This window comes from Staurois parvus, unplaced genomic scaffold (genome assembly GCF_062004578.1).
Source record: "Staurois parvus isolate SC_StPar_1 unplaced genomic scaffold, SC_StPar_1.0 ptg000349l, whole genome shotgun sequence".
NCBI lineage: Eukaryota > Metazoa > Chordata > Amphibia > Anura > Ranidae > Staurois > Staurois parvus.
The window spans coordinates 4,907,977-4,930,362 of record NW_028318145.1 but is presented as its reverse complement, the minus strand read 5'-3'; the positions used below and the strand labels follow the sequence as shown (position 1 = coordinate 4,930,362).

The 22,386-nt window shown below is 41.3% G+C and overlaps 1 protein-coding gene and 2 long non-coding RNA genes across 5 annotated transcripts in view; 1 reads left to right on the top strand and 2 right to left on the bottom strand.

Annotated features, from left to right (window-relative positions):
- The window catches only part of LOC149456761 (propionyl-CoA carboxylase alpha chain, mitochondrial-like), a gene marked incomplete at its 3' end in the record, with an annotated part of 701,434 nt that overhangs the window by 112,592 nt on the left and 566,456 nt on the right, over positions 1 to 22,386 (bottom strand). The window lies entirely within an intron of this gene.
- On the bottom strand, positions 9,588 to 10,318 carry LOC149456763 (uncharacterized). 2 transcript variants are annotated; one of them, XR_016313812.1, is made up of 3 exons: positions 10,162 to 10,318; positions 9,973 to 10,068; positions 9,824 to 9,859 (listed from the first exon to the last, which is right to left on the bottom strand). It is a non-coding gene; the product is annotated as an uncharacterized LOC149456763 (long non-coding RNA). The 2 variants fall into 2 exon arrangements; XR_016313811.1 differs by lacking the exon at positions 10,162 to 10,318 and having other exon boundaries at positions 9,588 to 9,859; positions 9,973 to 10,112.
- On the top strand, positions 18,293 to 19,023 carry LOC149456762 (uncharacterized). 2 transcript variants are annotated; one of them, XR_016313814.1, is made up of 3 exons: positions 18,293 to 18,449; positions 18,543 to 18,638; positions 18,752 to 18,787. It is a non-coding gene; the product is annotated as an uncharacterized LOC149456762 (long non-coding RNA). The 2 variants fall into 2 exon arrangements; XR_016313813.1 differs by lacking the exon at positions 18,293 to 18,449 and having other exon boundaries at positions 18,499 to 18,638; positions 18,752 to 19,023.

The following is a 22,386-nucleotide window of genomic DNA, read 5'->3' as shown; positions in this document are numbered from 1 at the left end:
TGAATATGTTTTTCAGTCCTAAAGTTGCACCTCATCTTTGCAGGCATGGTTTGTTGATTCAGGAGCTATGAATCACATGACAAATTACAGAAATATCTTTATTCACCTTGACCAGGGTAAAACAGACAAAAATCACCACAGCTGATGAGCAAATAATGGAATCAGAAGGAATAGGAGATGGTTTTTCTCACTGTCCTATTTCCCAGAGTGTCACCAGTAAGATACCTGAGAAAAATGTCCTGTATGTCCCTGCTGTTGAAATTATTCTTTTGTCAGTGAAGAAGTTCACAAAACAAAGCAATGTAGTGACTTTCCAAGGTGACAGTTGTTCTATCACAAAAGGGTATACAGTCAGGTCCATAAATATTGGGACATCGACACAATTCTAACATTTTTGGCTCTATACACCACCACAATCGATTTGAAATGAAACAAACAAGATGTGCTTTAACTGCAGACTGTCACCTTTAATTTGAGGGTATTTACATCCAAATCAGGTGAACTGTGTAGGAATTGACACAGATATGTCAACCACATACTGGGGGAAGGCAATTAAGGCCACATATATACAATGAACATATGGCACAAACCTAAAGTAAAAAAAAAAACACAATGTGGCGCATGCGCAGCGGTCTAATATGGCGAACGCATCAAGTCTGAGCTCTGCTGACCCTCAGACTTCATGGCCCTCCTGCTCCGCTTCTACAGCATCTGCAGTTCAGGAGAGCCCTCTCCCAGGTTGTGACACATCCAGGCATTCCCATGGGAAAAATCGGGGAACTGGAAGTCGCCCACGCCACCTCCTCCACACCCTCGCCCTTCAGTCCTGGACCGCTTCTTCACTAGGCCTGCATCCCTGGCCTCGAGTAGCGGCGGAGGCCCCAGCGATTGCTCCGGAGGATCTGCTGAGATGGAGGGGACAGACACAGATCCCCCTGCAGCTTCAAATCCTTCACTAGTGGTCCCTTCTCTGAATGTGGATATCTTGGAGGACAAACTGCACGTATTTCTACGTAACATTACCAGCACTATTTCTGTTGAGGTCGGGAAACTGGCTTAGGAGCTTAGGGGAGAGACCGTACAGACCACCTTGAGTCTAAATTTGATGAACTGGTACAATATGTCCATGTTCTAAAGGAAGATAATGCTGAAACACTCCGTATCTCAATTACAACTACAACAGAAACATTTGGAAAACTAAGCGTCGTCAGAATATTCATCTGTGGCATATCCGAAATGGTCTCTGATTCCCAACTTCAACATCACTTGCTGTCTCTATTCACTACTCTGGCTTCCAAGGTCCCAGATGTTGATTGGCGAATGGAATTGGGTCCATGGGTCGTTAGACCTGAAACCTTCTGAGGGCACCAGGCCTCTTACAGTTGCTGCCTGTGCTAGCCCTGGATCCGTGATTCTACTAGTTTCTCTTTCCTCCGTGTTTTTTTTCTAATTCCTTTTTTTTTTCCTTTTGTCATCTTATGTTCTTTATCCTTTCCTCTAACTTTTTTTTTCTTCTTCTTCCGGTACTATGTTGGATTACTGCTGCTATTATTTGGTTCGGCTTTTTGCCATGCCTCCTTGATGTCATTTGTCATTGGACATTTTGTTATTTGGCTAATACAAGTCAGCAGGATGTATCTGTTTATGTGTTATTGTTCTGCTCTGCCCCTGCGTGGGCGTATTTTGAGCTTGTTATATTCTTAACCACTTGCCCTCCTGAGGATTTAACCCCCCTTAATGACCAGGCCTCTTTTTGCTACTCGGCGCTGCACTAATTCAACTGATAATTGCGCGGTCATGCAATGTTGCACCCAAATTAAATTTATGTCCTTTTTTTCACACAAATAGAGCTTTCTTTCGGTGGTATTTGATCACCTGTGCGCTTTTTATTTTTCACGCTATAAACCAAAAAAGACCAAAATTTTTAAGAAAAACGATATTTTTTACTTTCAGCTATAAAAAATATATAGTAAACTCAAAGTTGGTTATAAAGCCAAAATGTATTCTGCTACGTTTTTGGTAAAAAAAATCCCAATAAGTATATATTAATTGCTTTGTGTGAAAGTTTTAGCATCTACAAACTATGGTATAGATACTGCAATTTACGCCATTTTTTTTGCTATACAGCACTGCGCTAGTTTAACGGACAATTGCGCGGTCATGCAATACGGTACATAAATGAAATTTATGTCCTTTTATTCCCCACAAATTGAGCTTTCTTTCAGTGGTATTTGATCGCCTGTGTGTTTTTTATTTTTTGCGCTATAAAAAAAAAAAAAAGGCTGACAATTTTGAGGAAAAAAAACAATATTTTGGACTTTTTGCTATAAAACATGTCCAGTAAAAAAAAAAAAAATGTAAAAATCAAATTTAGTCATAAATGTCTGCCAAAATGTATTCTGTGACATGTCTTTGCTAAAAAAACCCCCAATACGTGTAAATTAATTGGTTTTCCTGAAAGTTATAGCGTTTACAAATGGCGGGAAAGATACTGGGATTTTTAATTTTATTTTATACTAATAATGGCGGCGATCAATGACTTATGTCGGCGATCAGCGACATATGGCAGTACTGCAGCGGACATTCTGACACTGGGGGGGAACTGACTTGGGGTCACTGATATCTCCAGTGACACCAATACAGTGATCAGTGCAAACAAAAAAACCACTGACACTGTACTAATGGCACTGGGGAGAAAGGGGTTAACGTTTTTATTTACTGAAAGGGTTAACTGTGTGAATGAAGTGTTTTACTAGGGGGCGGGGGTGTGTACTGCACGGGAACAAGGCTGATCTGGAGAGAGAAACTCTTCTCTCCGGATCAGCATGTCAGGAGCTGACAGGGGACTGACAGAAAGCACGGCTGCAGTGTAAACACTGCAGCCGTCCTCTCTGTCAGTGATCGCCGCTAATGACCGGCCGTGACCCGGCGACTGACACGGGCACGCGCCTCTTGCCTGTTTTGCAAACGCACATTTTAAAATGTGGTTTTGCCCAGCCGTGTCGACCTACTGTATTTCTACAGTGGCTGATCGGCAAGAAGTTAAAACAAAACTTTCTTAATAAAAATATTGAAACAGAAAAAGTATTCATACCCCCTGAAATTTTCCACATTTTGTCATGTTACAACCAAAAACGTAAATGTATTTTATTGGATTTTATGTGATAGACCAACACAATTTGGCACATAACTGTGAGGTGGAAAATGATAAACAGTTTTCAAAATTTTTTACAAAGAAATATGTGAAAAGTGTAGCGTGCATTTGTATTCAGCCCCCCCTTCCCCCGGGTCAATACTATGTAGAACCACCTTTCGCTGCAATTACAGCTGCAAGTCTTTTTGGGGATGTCTCTACCAGCTTTGCACATCTAGAGAGTGAAATGTTTGCCCATTCTTCTTTGCAAAATAGCTCAAGCTCTCTCAGATTGGATGAAGAGCATCTGTGAACAGCAATTTTCAAGTCTTGCCACAGATTCTCAATTGGATTTAGGTCTGGACTTTGACTGGGCCATTCTAACTGTCAAGGTCCTACCTTTTCCCTGAGGTTATGTTACTCCATGTGCTGGCGTCCATCTTGGATTCTGCTGTGCATGATGGGAATCCTTTTTATGCCTTCAGGTCTCTGAGGTCCACCCCCCAGAGGGGCGTGGCTGATGACATATAAGCCTGTGGCCCGCACATGCTCTTTGCACTTGTGTCTTTGTGTTACTATTACTCTGTTCTGACTCTCGTGACTCTCCTGGTATTCTGATTCGGCTTGTGACTTGACTATTCTTTGTATTCTCCTTTGATCTGACCCTCTGTTGCTGAACCCGGCTTGTGACCTGTGATTCTCGTCTGCTGTCCTGTACTGTTTTGTCCTGTTGTTGTTGACCCCGGCTTGTCTGACTACTCTTTTGTTTCTTCCACCAGCTACACGCCATTGGCGGCGGCCATTACCGCAGCTGAGGTGTCTCGGGGGCCGCGACCTGGTTCCTGGCTGCGTCAAGTCCATCCCCACCATCAGGGGCCCTGGTGAAGGGCAGCCTGGGACTTAGACTCCGCGCCCTGAGGGACTTCGGTCTGTGGGTGGTGGTTGTCGTCAGCCAGTGCGTTACATTGTGTAGGCCTGCCTGTCCGTTCCTCGGCTCCTGCCCTGACACTAACACATAAATATGCTTTGATCTAAACCAGGGGTCCTCAAACTACGGCCCGCGGGCCACATGCGGCCCGCCGAGCACACTCATCGGGCCCGCCGGCAGGGGACACCAAGTACAGGGGTGGGCAGAGGGCTGCTGTCTCTTACCTGGCTCCGGTCCCAGTCCCACGACAATCCAGTCCAGGATGCGCAGCTCCTTCACTCCGGCCGCTTCCTCACTCGATGTCCGCGCTGCCGCTCGGCTCCGCCTTCTCACCGGTGATTGGGCGCCAGTACTGCGCTCAGGAAAGGCACACAGGCGGCCAATCACCGGCGAGGAGGCGGAGCCGAGCGGCACCACGAAAATCAAGGGAGGGAGAGGCCGGAGTGAAGGAAGGAAGACAGCTGACCGTCCGGTAAGTGTGCCGTTCAGATGGTACTGCTGCAACCAGGTATGCTGGCTGCAGCAGCACCATGCTGGAAAAGGGGTCGGCTAGTTAAGTGTCATTGCTGTCAGTGGGAGGAACAGTGACCCATCATTGGTGTCACTGATAATGATGGGGTATTATCCCTCCCACTGACACCAAAGATAGGGCACTATTCCTCCCCCCACTGATACCAATGATTGAGCACTATTCCTCCCCCCACTTACACCAACGATGGGGCACTATTCCTCCCCCCACTGACACCAACGATCGGGCACTATTCCTCCCCCCACTGACACCAACGATCGGGCACTATTCCTCCCCCCCACTGACACCAACGATGGGGCACTATTCCACCCCCCACTGACACCAACGATGGGGCACTATTCTACCCCCCACTGACACCAACGATGGGGCACTATTCCACCCCCCACTGACACCAACGATGGGGCACTATTCCTCCCCCCCCCCCACTGGCACCAATGACGTACTATTCCTCCCACTGACACCAATGATGGGGCACTATTCCTCCCACTGACACCAATGATGGGGCACTATTCCTCCCAATGACACCAATGATGGGGCACGATTCCTCCCACTGATACCAATGATGGGGCACTATTCCTCTCACTGACACCAATGATGGGGCACGATTCTTCCCACTGACACCAATGATGGAGCACTATTCCTCCCACTGATACCAATGATGGGGCACTATTCCTCCCACTGACACCAATGATGGGGCACGATTCTTCCCACTGACACCAATGATGGGGCACTATTCCTCCCACTGACACCAATGATGGGGCACTATTCCTCCCACTGACACCAATGATGGGGCACTATTCCTCCCACTGACACCAATGATGGGGCACTATTCCTCCCACTGACACCAATGATGGGGCACTATTCCTCCCACTGACACCAATGATGGGGCACTATTCCTCCCACTGACACCAATGATGGGGCACTATTCCTCCCACTGACACCAATGATGGGGCACTATTCCTCCCACTGACACCAATGATGGGGCACTATTCCTTCCACTGACACCAATGATGGGGCACGATTCCTCCCACTGATACCAATGATGGGGCACTATTCCTCCCACTGACACCAATGATGGGGCACGATTCTTCCCACTGACACCAATGATGAGGCACTATTCCTCCCACTGACACCAACGATGGGGCACTATTCCTCCCACTGATACCAATGATGGGACACTATTCCTCCCACTGACACCAATGATGGGACACTATTTCGCTCCATAAGACACACTTGGGAGAAAATGTCTGTGCGTCTTATAGAGTGGCCGACCCAGTACTCCCGCCGCAGTCTCTGAACAAATGCGGACACAGTACAGGTGATGACCATAGTTTTTTTTTTTTAAACTATAGACCGGCCCACTAACGGTCTGAGGGGCAGTGAACTGGCCCCCTGTTTAAAAAAGTTTGAGGACCCCTGATCTAAACCGTTCCATTGTAGCTCTGGCTGTATGTTTAGGGTCATTGTCCTACTGGAAGATGAACCTCCACCCCAGTCTCCAGTCTTTTTAACAGGTTTTCTTCTAAGATTGCACTGTATTTGGCTCCATCCATCTTCCCATCACCTCTGACCAGCTTCCCTTTCCCTGCTGAAGAAAAGCATCCCCACAACATGATGCTGCCACCACCATGTTTCACAGTGGGGATGGTGTGTTCAGGGTGATGTGCATTGTTAGTTTTCTGCCACACACAGCGTTTTGCTTTTAAGCAAAAAAGCTAAAATTTGGTCTTATCTGACCAGAGCACTGTCTTCCATGTGTTTGCTGCGTCCCCCACATGGCTTCTCACAAACTGCAAACAGAACTTCTTATGGCTTTCTTTCAACAATGGCTTTCTTCTTGCCACTCTTCCATAAAGGCCAGAGTGCATGACTAATAGTAGTCCTGTGGACAGATTCTCCCACCTGAGCAGTGGATCTCTGCAGCTCCTCCAGAGTTATCATGAGCCTTGTGGCTGGTTCTCTGATTAATGCTCTCCTTTCCCGGACTGTCAGTTTAGGTGAATTGCCATGACTTGGTAGGTTTGCAGTTGTGCCATACTCTTTGCATTTTCAGATGATGGATTGAACAGTACTCCATGAGATGTTCAAAGCTTGGGATTTATTTATACCCTAACCCTGCATTAAACTTCTCCACAACTGTATCCCTGACCTGTCTGGTGTGTTAAATTACACAGAGGACTCTATTTAATAATTATGTGACTTCTGAAGGCAATTGGTTCCACTGAATTTTAGTTAGGGGTATCGGAGTAAATGGAGCTGAATACAAAAACACACCACACTTTTCAGATATTTGTAAAACAATTTAAAAACCATTTATCATTTTCCTTCTACTTCACAATTATGTGCTACTTTGTGTTGGTCTATCACATAAAATCCCAATAAAATACATTTATGTTTTTGGTTGTAACATTACAAAATGTGGAAAATTTCAAGGGGTATGAATACTTTTTCAAGACACTGTATAGAGCTAATTATATCCTACTACTTAATATGATTAACTACTTGCCCTCCAGAAGATTTACCCCCCATGACCAGGCCGTTTTTTGCGGTTTGGTACTGCGCGATTTCAACTGGTAATTGTGCGATTGTGCAATGCTGTACCCAAACAAAATTTATGTCCTTTTTTTCACACAAATAGAGCTTTCCTTTGGTGGTATTTGATCAGCTCTGTAATTATTACTTTTTGTGCTATAAACAAAAAAAAAAAGACTGAAAATTTTCAAAAAAAAAAAAAAAGATATTTGTCACTTTTATTTTATAAAAAATATCCAACAAACACAAAGTTAGTCATAAATTTAGGCCAAAATGTATTCTGCCACGTGTTTGGTAAACAAATTCCCAATAAATGTATACTAATTGGTTTGTGTGAAGGTTATAGCGTCTACAAACTATGGTTTATATATTGGAATTTACACTTTTACTTTCTGACTGCCTATCACATTTTATGAGGTGCTAAAATGCCAGAGCAGTACAACCCCCCCCCCCCAAATTAACCCTTTTTGGAAAGTAGACACCCCAAGGATTTTGCAGAGAGGCATGTTGAGTCCATGGAACATTTTATTTTTTGCCATACATTTTTGGAAAATGACAAGTTTTTTAGTTTTACACAAAGTTGTCACTTTGTCATTTATATTATATATTGCTCATGGCATGCATGAGCAATATATAATATAAATGACAAAGTGTATATGTGGAATAACACCCCAAAACACATTCTGCTAATTCTCCAGAGTATGGGCATACCACATGAGAGAATTTTTGGCAGCCTACCTACATACAGGCCCCCAAAATCCAATGACCATCTCCAGTCTTTCAAAGGGCATATATCCTCATATCACTTCCTCACTACCAATCACAGTTTCGGAGGCCCTAATATTCCAGGATAGTACAAACACCCCCCCCAAATGAACCCTTTTTTGGAAAGTAGTAGACACCCCAAGGAGTTTTATAAGAGGTACGGTGAGTATTTTGCAGATATCTTTGTCACAGGGTTTTAAAAAAAGTAAAAAAGAAAAAAAAGTTTTTCGTTTTTTTTTCGTTTTCCAAAAACATGTGGCAACAAATTGAATCTGCAAAATACTTACCATGCCTCTTAGCAAATACCTTCTACTATCCTGTCAACATTAGACGCTTATACCACATACCACCCACTCTTGAAGTCCAAGCCTTTTCTGACACTTTTTGTTCACATGAAAAAACTGTTTTTGCTTGCTAGAAAATTACTATGAACCCTGAAATATTATGTCATTTTATAAAGCAGAGGCCCTAGACAATAAAATGGTGGGTGTTGACATTTTTTACATCACACAGTATTTGCGCAGCGATTTTTCAAACACAAATCTTTTGGGAAAAATACACGTTTTAGAAATTTAATGCACAAAAACACAATATATTGCCCAATTGTTTGATAAAATGTAAAAGATGTGACATGCTTTAAAATTGCGCATGCCTGTGCAATGGCGACAAAGTACATACATTTTTAATATGGATAGGTGATGCTTTAAAAGCCTTTACAAGTCACCAAATTTATATTTACACAGGAAGTCTAGTGCTAGAATTACTGCCCTCAATCTGATGTTCACAGTGATACCTCATATGCATGGTTCAATCTTTGTTTTACATATCGAAACGGGACCAATGTTTGCATTTTCCTTTGCGCAGAAGCATGGGAAGGGGGAGGGGCAGGTGTGATTTTTTTTTTGAATCACTTTTATTGTTATCACAGGGAATGTAAATATCCCTTGTGATAGCAATAGGCAGTGACAGGTACTCTTTTCTGAGAATTTGGGGTCTATTAGACTCTAAGTATCTCCTCTGCCCTAAAAGCATCTGATCACACCAAGATCAATGTGATCAGATGCTTTTCCAATTTAAAAATGGTGATATTAAAGTGTGGCAAAAAAGAAATGATGAAATACTCATAGCGTCCTGTCTCTTAGACCATATAGATGATTGGTGCCATTCTGGCCTCTGAACAGCTCTATGGTCAGCCAATGGAACTGCTGGCTGCATCCTCGGAATCCCCTGTGGGACAGGAGAGCCCAAGAAAACTGTGGAAGGTGGCAGGAAGGGTGGTTGACCCTTCCTGCTGCTTGTAAAAATGATCCAGCAGAAAATTGGCTACTAGGATTGCATGAAAGCCGACCGCCAGCTGAAAAAAACAATACCAGGATGTTGCCTGTAGCTGCAGGCATCATCCCGGTATAACCACTCAACTACGACGTACCAGTACATTGCTGGTCCTTTTTGGGTATATATGTAACAGCAGAGAACACAGGCATATGATGAATCAGATCACAACAATAAAGCACAAACAAGCCACCCAATAATGACACGTATAACTAGTGTCATTAACTTATCTCCGACTCACTGGTATAAGTGTGGATCCATAAACCCAAAAGGTACATACTAAGCAAAATGGTAGTGTGACAAGAACACCCCTACCTGGAAAAAGAAGGTTATTAGGTGATCCACGCGGAGTAATATGAATTCAAAAATATTCCAAACAATTCTTTATTTGATCACATAGATCATAAGGAGGTTAAACATGAGCATGGTGTACATATGAAAAAAATAAAATCATGTTAAAAAGCACTAGGCGTCTTCAGTTTAGGGTCATCTTAACAAATAGAGTACCACAAGGCAGAGTTATAAAGTGGTGATATAGTTATCCTGGGTTTCCATGGGTTTTCGGCTTGTATTCGAGTAGACCATGTATGCAGCAAATGTGTTCCCAATGTATGTCAGGTATCTCCTGATGTGAAAAAAGCTGGAATACAAAAATATATAGTATATATATGGAAATATGAAAACCGAAAAACCATATCACATCCAATATTCACCAGGCCTCCCTCTAAAATGGTCAGTGGATACTACTATTACCTTCTCAAAGGTGAGGTTGACAGGCCAGCTTCTCAAGTGTAGGGACTTCCTGGATAGCCACCCCAAATAAAATAAAGTCCACAGTACCAAATGATTCTGAGGATATATATAGAAAAATAGTGAAAAATGTAAAAATCATGGGCATCAGGTCACCCTGAAAATAAAACACGCACAGAGTGGGTATATTACCATCAATGAAGATCAAGAAGACATCTGTCGACTTGAAATAGGATCAGGTCCTTGATGCTTTTCCAAGATGCATATGGGGGTGAGGAGCCAGGTAGTCACAATACATAGATTCCAAACACATATACTGTGTATATAGCATATAACAGGCTATACGGGCCTGAATTCTGATACCCAGTAAAGGGTTTCCAAAAATTGCTCAAAATGAGAAGATTATTATTCCATATACTGTGTATATAGCATATAGCAGGCTTTGCAAACCTGAATTTTTATACCCAATAAAGGGTTTCCAAAAATTACTCAAAATGAGAAGGTTATTGCGGTTTCATGAGGATATGGCTATGTCACAGCACAACCCCTAGATAGGATAGAGTATATATATATATATATATATATATATATGTAGATCGTCCTCCAAAGAGGATTTGCAAAGATTCCCCGAATATACAGGGTAATTTAGGCCCAAATAACATGCCCTTATTGACACCATAAAAGCTCTATCAATCTCAACAGCCGTAAGCTAAATTAACTTGCCACCGGTGGAAGATAAATTTCCCTGAAAGATAGCCGTTTGCGAGCCGCTGCAACAGTAGCCTTATGTTTTCAGAGGGTCAAGGGCCTTCCTAGCAGGGAGCTGTGACACCGCCGTTCCTTCCCGCCTCGTGGGCGCCGCACCCAGTGAAGACGCCGAGCGTAGTGACGTCAATACGTTGACGCGTTTCGTCCGCCAATCACCGCAGACTTCGTCAGAACTGGGAGGGGACTTCAATACTTCGCCTTATATGGTGCTCTAATTGCATACCAAAGAGTCTCCACCTCGCCATCTTGTGTTGAAAGAGTATCACTACATTGGAATAATCCAAAGTGAATTAAAACACATATATTGAATTTAAAATGGTTGCTGGATATAGAAGAAAGGAGCCTAAATATTATTATAAATCAGATCCTCTTCAAAGAAAAATTAAATTAAAGATAAAGAGGAAATCTAAATTAGCACAATACTTGTTCCAGTGGGGAAGACATCAAGACCAGATTCCGCTACCCAGGCTTTCAATATTAATCCAGTTATTTGAATTTATTTTAATTATCTAGAAAAAATAGAATCAGATACAAAATTAAGATTCATATTTTGTCCAAATATATCCATATTTAGTTCACATAAAGGATATCATAATATGGATTATGGCTTAGGATATGTAGAAGGCTCCAAGAGGCTCATTTCAAAAAAAACCCCAAAGTTAAGTTCTGTATTAAGTCCATATGGGGCAAGTGCTCCCAGGGTATAAATCCAGAATTTTTCCTTTTGTAGGAGGACTTTATCAAAGTCACCCCGACGGGCTGAAATATTCAGCATGAAAATCCCTTTTACTTTTAGACCATCTGTTTTGCCCCCATGGACTTCTTTAAAATGTTGGGCCAATGGGTTTTCTTTTTCTCCCTTTCTTACATTCCTATTTTCATTTCTGATGTCTCTCAGATGTTCACCAATCCTAGTCCTAAGGTTCCTTTTGGTTTTACCTATATACATCTTCTTACATGGGCATTCTATCATATACACTATTTTGCTACTTGAGCAATTAATGAAGCTGCGTATTTGGAATATCTTAGAATTATCATTATTAAAGAACTGATTAGACTTATGCACAAATGGGCATATCTGACAGTGACCACAAGGGAACATTCCATAAATACCGGTCCTCCTAGTTAACCAGTTTCTCTGTGGTGCCCTCTGGAATTCTGATTGTACTAGTATATCATTTAGATTCCGAGTTCGTTTTGCTACCATTTGAGGGCTCTCTCCCACTACTTTGGCTATCTGCGGGTTTTGAGTTAATAAGTACCAATGGGAGTCCAGGGCCTTCCTAACTTCCCCCCACTGTTGTCCAAATTTAGTTATAAATCTTACCGGTTGGTTTTCAAGGTTCTCAGCTAGCTTTAATTTTGGTTTGTTTATCAGTTCCTCTCTTGTTTTACCGAGGGCTCTTCTTTTTGCTCTTCTAAGAGTTCTATGTGAATAGCCTCTCTCTCTGAACCTCTTATAAAGCTGAATAGATTCATATCTATACTCCAGATCTTCTGTACAATTTCTTTTTATTCTCTGAAACTGACCAATAGGAATTCCTTGTTTTAAACTCCTTGGACGATAGCTATTGGCATGGAGAAGTGTATTAGCCGCTGTTTCCTTTCTGAATGTTTTAGTAACCAGATCGTTTCCGTAGACTGAGATTGACAAATCTAAAAAAATTATCACCTCTCTATCTACTGTATAAGTAAGTTTAATATTCCTATCATTGTCATTCAGAAATTCCATAAACCTTTTAAGCTCATCAATACTACCATCCCACACCATCAGGACATCATCAATATATCGCAACCAAGTTATTGCGTATTGGTTATAGGGAATAGAGGGATATACCAACTCCTCTTCCCATAGACCTAGATGTAGACATGCATATGCCGGGGCCCAAGGTGCTCCCATGGAGGTACCACATATTTGTTGGTAAAAGGAACCCAAAAACTGGAAACAGTTATGAGTCAACATAAATTCCAACAAATCCAATATAAATTCATTTTGAGCCTCCATTTCAGGAAAATGTGTCTCCAAAAAGTGGGCCACAGCTTTTTGTCCCCAGGTATGTGGGATAGAGGTGTAGAGGGATTCCACATCAATGCCGACCAGGAGTGCACCCTTTGGTACTTTTACATTTAGGATCTTTTTAAGTACATCTCCAGTGTCTTTTACATAAGATCTGAGTTCTAAAACCAGATCCTTAATTAAATCATCTACAAATTTACCTATTGGTTCCAAAGGGCCACCAATGGCCGATACTATAGGGCGTCCCGGTGGTTGAGAGGGATTTTTGTGTATTTTTGGAATTACATAGAAGGTGGGGATATTATATACATCAACTGTCAACATATCACATTCCCGTTTGGTTAATAGATTTGCTTCATGTGACAATCTCACTTTTTTATTTAAATCAACTACAAGTTTTGGAAACGGGTTATTAGACAGTTTATGATATGTATCCTGACTCTTCAACTGTCTAAGTACCTCCTTCTCATACTCCACACTCTCCAATAATACTACATTTCCCCCTTTATCACTCTTTTTGATCACAATGTTTTTAGCATTCTTAAGTTCCCTAAGGGCTATTCTTTCGCTCTTAGTGAGGTTATCACCGTTCCTCATTGTCCAGTCTATTTTCCCCAGGTCATTGTGTACTAGATCTAGGAAAGTACTTAACCATTTGTTTTCCCTGATATTGGGCATTCTTCTAGACGGAGTTTTAAGTCTAGTGTGTCTTTTCCACTTATTAGAGACATCCACCTCGACGAGCTCACTTTCTATGGAGGTCTCCTCAGAGAGGCTAATAAGGTCTCTCAAAGCCTGTTGTTCCCTCTCTGAGTTGAGGTCATAGGGATTTTGTTCTTCTCTAGATAAATATGGAATTCTCAGAAGGATCTTTCTCAGGAACAGGTTTAGGTCTTTATAGACCTCAAATAGGTCCATTTTATCCGTAGGGGAGAAGGTTAAACCTTTCCGTAGTAAATCATTATGTCTTTTTTTCAATACAAATTTGGAAAGATTTATTACCTTAAGATCATTCACTCCCCCCTCTACGTTGGTCTTTATCTCTTGTGGCTTCGGGTGCGATTTTGATTGGGTGGTTTTAGGGTAACTAGAGTGCTTCTTTCTTCCTTTGTCCCATTGATTTGTTTGTTTGTTTGTTTTAGTATCCCCTGGTTCTCGCCTGCTGTCTTTTCTTCTAAAAAACTAACCGATCTCTAATAGCTTTCCTCATCATCTTCACTCATTGATGAATAGCCTCTATTATTCCTAGAGAAATGTTTTTTACGTTTTGATCGACTTCTTCCTCTGCTATTTGTTAGATCGAATATCTCACCTTTCTCCCAGTCCTCAAGATCTCTTCTAAATTTTTGTTGTTTCGTAACTTTCAGATTTTTTTTGTATTTTTTCTATCTCTTTTCTAAGGAAGTCATTGTGTTTATCAAACTCAGCATCGTTCTTCAGGGGATCAAGTGATTTTGCACTCTCATTGATTTCATTAGAAAGTTCATTCAATTGGACTTTCTCTTCTTCCACAATTAATCGCATGATCTCTATGCCGTGCTTTATACAGACCTCTTTCCACGGCACGGCATAGAGATCATGCGATTAATTATGGAAGAAGAGAAAGTCCAATTGAATGAACTTTCTAATGAAATCAATGAGAGTGCAAAATCACTTGATCCCCTGAAGAACGATGCTGAGTTTGATAAACACAATGACTTCCTTAGAAAAGAGATAGAAAAAATACAAAAAAATCTGAAAGTTACGAAACAACAAAAATTTAGAAGAGATCTTGAGGACTGGGAGAAAGGTGAGATATTCGATCTAACAAATAGCAGAGGAAGAAGTCGATCAAAACGTAAAAAACATTTCTCTAGGAATAATAGAGGCTATTCATCAATGAGTGAAGATGATGAGGAAAGCTATAAGAGATCGGTTAGTTTTTTAGAAGAAAAGACAGCGGGCGAGAACCAGGGGATACTAAAACAAACAAACAAACAAATCAATGGGACAAAGGAAGAAAGAAGCACTCTAGTTACCCTAAAACCACCCAATCAAAATCGCACCCGAAGCCACAAGAGATAAAGACCAACGTAGAGGGGGGAGTGAATGATCTTAAGGTAATAAATCTTTCCAAATTTGTATTGAAAAAAAGACATAATGATTTACTACGGAAAGGTTTAACCTTCTCCCCTACGGATAAAATGGACCTATTTGAGGTCTATAAAGACCTAAACCTGTTCCTGAGAAAGATCCTTCTGAGAATTCCATATTTATCTAGAGAAGAACAAAATCCCTATGACCTCAACTCAGAGAGGGAACAACAGGCTTTGAGAGACCTTATTAGCCTCTCTGAGGAGACCTCCATAGAAAGTGAGCTCGGGGAGGTGGATGTCTCTAATAAGTGGAAAAGACACACTAGACTTAAAACTCCGTCTAGAAGAATGCCCAATATCAGGGAAAACAAATGGTTAAGTACTTTCCTAGATCTAGTACACAATGACCTGGGGAAAATAGACTGGACAATGAGGAACGGTGATAACCTCACTAAGAGCGAAAGAATAGCCCTTAGGGAACTTAAGAATGCTAAAAACATTGTGATCAAAAAGAGTGATAAAGGGGGAAATGTAGTATTATTGGAGAGTGTGGAGTATGAGAAGGAGGTACTTAGACAGTTGAAGAGTCAGGATACATATCATAAACTGTCTAATAACCCGTTTCCAAAACTTGTAGTTGATTTAAATAAAAAAGTGAGATTGGCACATGAAGCAAATCTATTAACCAAACGGGAATGTGATATGTTGACAGTTGATGTATATAATATCCCCACCTTCTATGTAATTCCAAAAATACACAAAAATCCCTCTCAACCACCGGGACGCCCTATAGTATCGGCCATTGGTGGCCCTTTGGAACCAATAGGTAAATTTGTAGATGATTTAATTAAGGATCTGGTTTTAGAACTCAGATCTTATGTAAAAGACACTGGAGATGTACTTAAAAAGATCCTAAATGTAAAAGTACCAAAGGGTGCACTCCTGGTCGGCATTGATGTGGAATCCCTCTACACCTCTATCCCACATACCTGGGGACAAAAAGCTGTGGCCCACTTTTTGGAGACACATTTTCCTGAAATGGAGGCTCAAAATGAATTTATATTGGATTTGTTGGAATTTATGTTGACTCATAACTGTTTCCAGTTTTTGGGTTCCTTTTACCAACAAATATGTGGTACCTCCATGGGAGCACCTTGGGCCCCGGCATATGCATGTCTACATCTAGGTCTATGGGAAGAGGAGTTGGTATATCCCTCTATTCCCTATAACCAATACGCAATAACTTGGTTGCGATATATTGATGATGTCCTGATGGTGTGGGATGGTAGTATTGATGAGCTTAAAAGGTTTATGGAATTTCTGAATGACAATGATAGGAATATTAAACTTACTTATACAGTAGATAGAGAGGTGATAACTTTTTTAGATTTGTCAATCTCAGTCTACGGAAACGATCTGGTTACTAAAACATTCAGAAAGGAAACAGCGGCTAATACACTTCTCCATGCCAATAGCTATCGTCCAAGGAGTTTAAAACAAGGAATTCCTATTGGTCAGTTTCAGAGAATAAAAAGAAATTGTACAGAAGATCTGGAGTATAGATATGAATCTATTCAGCTTTATAAGAGGTTCAGAGAGAGAGGCTATTCACATAGAACTCTTAGAAGAGCAAAAAGAAGAGCCCTCGGTAAAACAAGAGAGGAACTGATAAACAAACCAAAATTAAAGCTAGCTGAGAACCTTGAAAACCAACCGGTAAGATTTATAACTAAATTTGGACAACAGTGGGGGGAAGTTAGGAAGGCCCTGGACTCCCATTGGTACTTATTAACTCAAAACCCGCAGATAGCCAAAGTAGTGGGAGAGAGCCCTCAAATGGTAGCAAAACGAACTCGGAATCTAAATGATATACTAGTACAATCAGAATTCCAGAGGGCACCACAGAGAAACTGGTTAACTAGGAGGACCGGTATTTATGGAATGTTCCCTTGTGGTCACTGTCAGATATGCCCATTTGTGCATAAGTCTAATCAGTTCTTTAATAATGATAATTCTAAGATATTCCAAATACGCAGCTTCATTAATTGCTCAAGTAGCAAAATAGTGTATATGATAGAATGCCCATGTAAGAAGATGTATATAGGTAAAACCAAAAGGAACCTTAGGACTAGGATTGGTGAACATCTGAGAGACATCAGAAATGAAAATAGGAATGTAAGAAAGGGAGAAAAAGAAAACCCATTGGCCCAACATTTTAAAGAAGTCCATGGGGGCAAAACAGATGGTCTAAAAGTAAAAGGGATTTTCATGCTGAATATTTCAGCCCGTCGGGGTGACTTTGATAAAGTCCTCCTACAAAAGGAAAAATTCTGGATTTATACCCTGGGAGCACTTGCCCCATATGGACTTAATACAGAACTTAACTTTGGGGTTTTTTTGAAATGAGCCTCTTGGAGCCTTCTACATATCCTAAGCCATAATCCATATTATGATATCCTTTATGTGAACTAAATATGGATATATTTGGACAAAATATGAATCTTAATTTTGTATCTGATTCTATTTTTTCTAGATAATTAAAATAAATTCAAATAACTGGATTAATATTGAAAGCCTGGGTAGCGGAATCTGGTCTTGATGTCTTCCCCACTGGAACAAGTATTGTGCTAATTTAGATTTCCTCTTTATCTTTAATTTAATTTTTCTTTGAAGAGGATCTGATTTATAATAATATTTAGGCTCCTTTCTTCTATATCCAGCAACCATTTTAAATTCAATATATGTGTTTTAATTCACTTTGGATTATTCCAATGTAGTGATACTCTTTCAACACAAGATGGCGAGGTGGAGACTCTTTGGTATGCAATTAGAGCACCATATAAGGCGAAGTATTGAAGTCCCCTCCCAGTTCTGACGAAGTCTGCGGTGATTGGCGGACGAAACGCGTCAACGTATTGACGTCACTACGCTCGGCGTCTTCACTGGGTGCGGCGCCCACGAGGCGGGAAGGAACGGCGGTGTCACAGCTCCCTGCTAGGAAGGCCCTTGACCCTCTGAAAACTACCATAAGGCTACTGTTGCAGCGGCTCGCAAACGGCTATCTTTCAGGGAAATTTATCTTCCACCGGTGGCAAGTTAATTTAGCTTACGGCTGTTGAGATTGATAGAGCTTTTATGGTGTCAATAAGGGCATGTTATTTGGGCCTAAATTACCCTGTATATTCGGGGAATCTTTGCAAATCCTCTTTGGAGGACGATCTACATATATATATATATATATATATATATACTCTATCCTATCTAGGGGTTGTGCTGTGACATAGCCATATCCTCATGAAACCGCAATAACCTTCTCATTTTGAGTAATTTTTGGAAACCCTTTATTGGGTATAAAAATTCAGGTTTGCAAAGCCTGCTATATGCTATATACACAGTATATGGAATAATAATCTTCTCATTTTGAGCAATTTTTGGAAACCCTTTACTGGGTATCAGAATTCAGGCCCGTATAGCCTGTTATATGCTATATACACAGTATATGTGTTTGGAATCTATGTATTGTGACTACCTGGCTCCTCACCCCCATATGCATCTTGGAAAAGCATCAAGGACCTGATCCTATTTCAAGTCGACAGATGTCTTCTTGATCTTCATTGATGGTAATATACCCACTCTGTGCGTGTTTTATTTTCAGGGTGACCTGATGCCCATGATTTTTACATTTTTCACTATTTTTCTATATATATCCTCAGAATCATTTGGTACTGTGGACTTTATTTTATTTGGGGTGGCTATCCAGGAAGTCCCTACACTTGAGAAGCTGGCCTGTCAACCTCACCTTTGAGAAGGTAATAGTAGTATCCACTGACCATTTTAGAGGGAGGCCTGGTGAATATTGGATGTGATATGGTTTTTCGGTTTTCATATTTCCATATATATACTATATATTTTTGTATTCCAGCTTTTTTCACATCAGGAGATACCTGACATACATTGGGAACACATTTGCTGCATACATGGTCTACTCGAATACAAGCCGAAAACCCATGGAAACCCAGGATAACTATATCACCACTTTATAACTCTGCCTTGTGGTACTCTATTTGTTAAGATGACCCTAAACTGAAGACGCCTAGTGCTTTTTAACATGATTTTATTTTTTTCATATGTACACCATGCTCATGTTTAACCTCCTTATGATCTATGTGATCAAATAAAGAATTGTTTGGAATATTTTTGAATTCATATTACTCCGCGTGGATCACCTAATAACCTTCTTTTTCCAGGTAGGGGTGTTCTTGTCACACTACCATTTTGCTTAATATGATGAATCAGGTCTGTGGACCAATATGACAGCAATTCATTCTTTTTTGTAATGCCCATGTTGAGGGTTAGGCCCAAAAAAGTTTTAAATTAAAAAACCGTGATAGGTTTCTATGTGAATTGTCTGGCAAGAGCTGAATTTGGGTGGGCGGCTATGTATTGTTCTGTGTATAAATTGCTTTGGCCCACAATCAATTGGTACAAATCTTCCATGAAAAACAGTGGAGTGGCTAAACACTAGTGCTGGCCACGAACGGGTCTGATCCTGCTAACACTGCATTTTTGGGGACACTATACAAAGGAGGTACTAGTATAGTTCGGTTCATGGTCATTATGTTGATCCATACAAACACTATACTAATAATGGTGGTGATCAGCAACCTATAGCTTGACTGCGATAGTGTGCGGGCAATCTAACACTAGCTGACCCTGTCTGGTAGGGATGCTAACTGACCCTGATGCTATCTGATGTCACTAGTGGCAAGAATACAGTGAAAATTCTATATACTGACACCGTACTAACAGCACTGGCTGGCTGACAGGGTGATCAAAGGGTTAATGGGGGCGATCAAAGAGTTAATGTGCTAATCTAATGTGTGTGTAAAATGTAGAACTTTTACTAGGTGCCGTGTTCGTTCTTCTCTCCCTGGACTTTAAGGGGGGGGGGGGTAGCAGGGGGCGCAGGCATGTTTACACCACAAAATAGACAGCGACTTAAGAGTACGTCATTTTGCCCAGAGTCGCTGCTCGCCTGCAAAATGTGGGTAAGCGGTTGGCAAGTAGTTAAAAAGAAAAACCCTTTCAAAAATTTTTGTTATTCTCAATACGGTAGGCAGAATGGTTAAGCAGAATAAATGCAATAAAAATGATTATTTTGCCCAAGGTAATATATAAATTCCAAATGCTTCCAATCATTATCCCCCCAAGAATTTTTTAGGAAATTGAGATCCATTGTGCTAAAATATATATGGGCTTATAGGAGACCAAAGATCTCTTATGCCGTACTGGCAAAAGAGAAAAAAGCAGGGGGGTTGGGAGTACCTGATTTTAAAAACTATGATCAAGCGGTTACTACTACAGGAATAGGTGATTGGATGCACAATAAGGAAGGTAAAAAGTGGGCAAGGATAGAGGAGGCACAAGGTAAAGTAGATTTAGGTAAGATGGTATGGATTCCACAGAGGTTTCGTAATTTAGCAAATGGCACAAGTTTATTGACTAGTAATATCTTTAGAATAGGGGATGCTCTCTGTAGACAATATCATTGGGAGTATAATTCACCTTTAATTTAATTGTTAGAAACAAATTAGTTTAAACCAGGGAATGAGGATTATTTTTATTTTGTTAGGTGGGCAAAAAAAGAAGGTAGTACAGCTACATGATGTGATGGGAATAATATATGCATGTTTTCTGAATTAAAGCAGTAATGGGACAAATATGCCACTGGACAAATGGAGATATACACAAGTACAACACTTTACACAGAGACAAACATCCATTACGAGAAAAGATAACTTGGTTAATAGAGAGGTTATATAGTTCCCCCTCTTGTATTAAGCACAGTACTGCAAAAGTTTATAGGGTGTTGTGAAGGAGGCAGAACACAAATACCCGCCGTACCTTGGGACATGGGAGAGGGAACTGGGAGCGGAACTAGGTGAAAATCAAAAGCAGAAAGTTTTAAAATTAACATGTTTTCCATCTATTGATGCCAAAATGACAGACACGTGCTTTAACCACTAGCCTACTGGGCACTTATACCCCCTTCCTGCCCAGGCCAATTTTCAGCTTTCAGCACTGTTGCACTTTGAATGACAACTGCGCAGTCATGCAACACTGTACCCATATGAAATTTTTACACTTTTTTATTGACAGATAGAGCTTTATTTTGGTGGTATTTAATCATCTCTGGGTTATTTTTTCTTAAACAAACCAAAAACCACTGAAAATTTTGAAAAAAAAGTTTTTTCTTTGTTTTTGTTATTAAATTTTGTAAGTAAGTGATTTTTCTCCTTCACTGATGTGCGCTAATGAGGCTGCAGTGATGGGCACTGATAGGCTGCACTGATGGGCACTGAGGAGGCACTGGTAGGTGGCACTGATGGGCATTGACAGGAATCACTGATGGGCACTGAAAAGCAGCACTAATATATGACACTGATAGGCGGCACTGATAGGTGGCACTGACTGGCACGGTTAGGTGGCACTGACTGGCACTGTTAGGTGGCACTGATAGACAGTACTGACTGGCACTGATAGGCGGCACTGATAGGTGGCACTGAAGGGTGACACTGAAAGACAGCTCAGATGGGCACTGATATGCACTGGTAGGCACTGAAATGTGGCACTGATGGGCACTGGCAGGTGGCATGGATGAGCACTGACAGCTGGCACTGATGGACACTGACAGGTGTCACTGCTGGGGCTACACAGATCATCAGTGCTCTGATGATCTGTGTACATGTCCCCTCCGAGGAATGCTGATTACCGGCTCTCCTCTTGAGCTGTCAGCGTGACAGCTCGTGAGTAGAGAAATGCAGATTACCGGCATTTCCCTATTTACATGCGATCAGCTGTGATTGGACATAGCTGATCACATGACCGAGCCGACATCTTCGGCTCTTTCCGGTGATCCGCTGTATCCAAGGGACACAGCGCACCGCCGATAGCCGCGAATGCACAGTTAGAATGGGAGGAGGTCATATGATGTCATCCCAGAGCGAGAGAACCGCCTTGCGCCCGTCATACTATATGGCGGGCGGGAGGCGGTTAAACTTTTGCTCGGTGGTATGTGACCCCGCTGAGGGCACGAAGATTGAGGGCGGATGTTTCCTCACTATGTTGGAGGGGATGTGAGGTGTCAAGAACCTTTGTGCATCTGTGGTGGGAATGCCCAAAGAGAATGGTTTTCTGGAAGAGGGTTACTAAGGCAACCCAGGAAATAACAGGGAGATATGTACAAAAATGTCTGTTTCATAGTACATAGAATCTAATCGCACAATAGAAGACTTAATTCCGCATTTATTAAATATCACAAAAAGTCTGATTCCTAAGGTGTGGGGAACACAAAAAATTCAGAGTTTGAGAGATTGGGCTCTACAAATTGAGCAGGTATGATCCATGGAGGAGACAATGCATATGGGGGGAGACTCTCTGGAGAAATACCTGGAAGACATGGCTGTAGTTCAAAAAAACAAGGGATACATAGACATGCTGGATATATGACGCGGGGGGGGGGGGCTAGGGGTGTTGTGTTTTGAGTGGGTGGAGGAG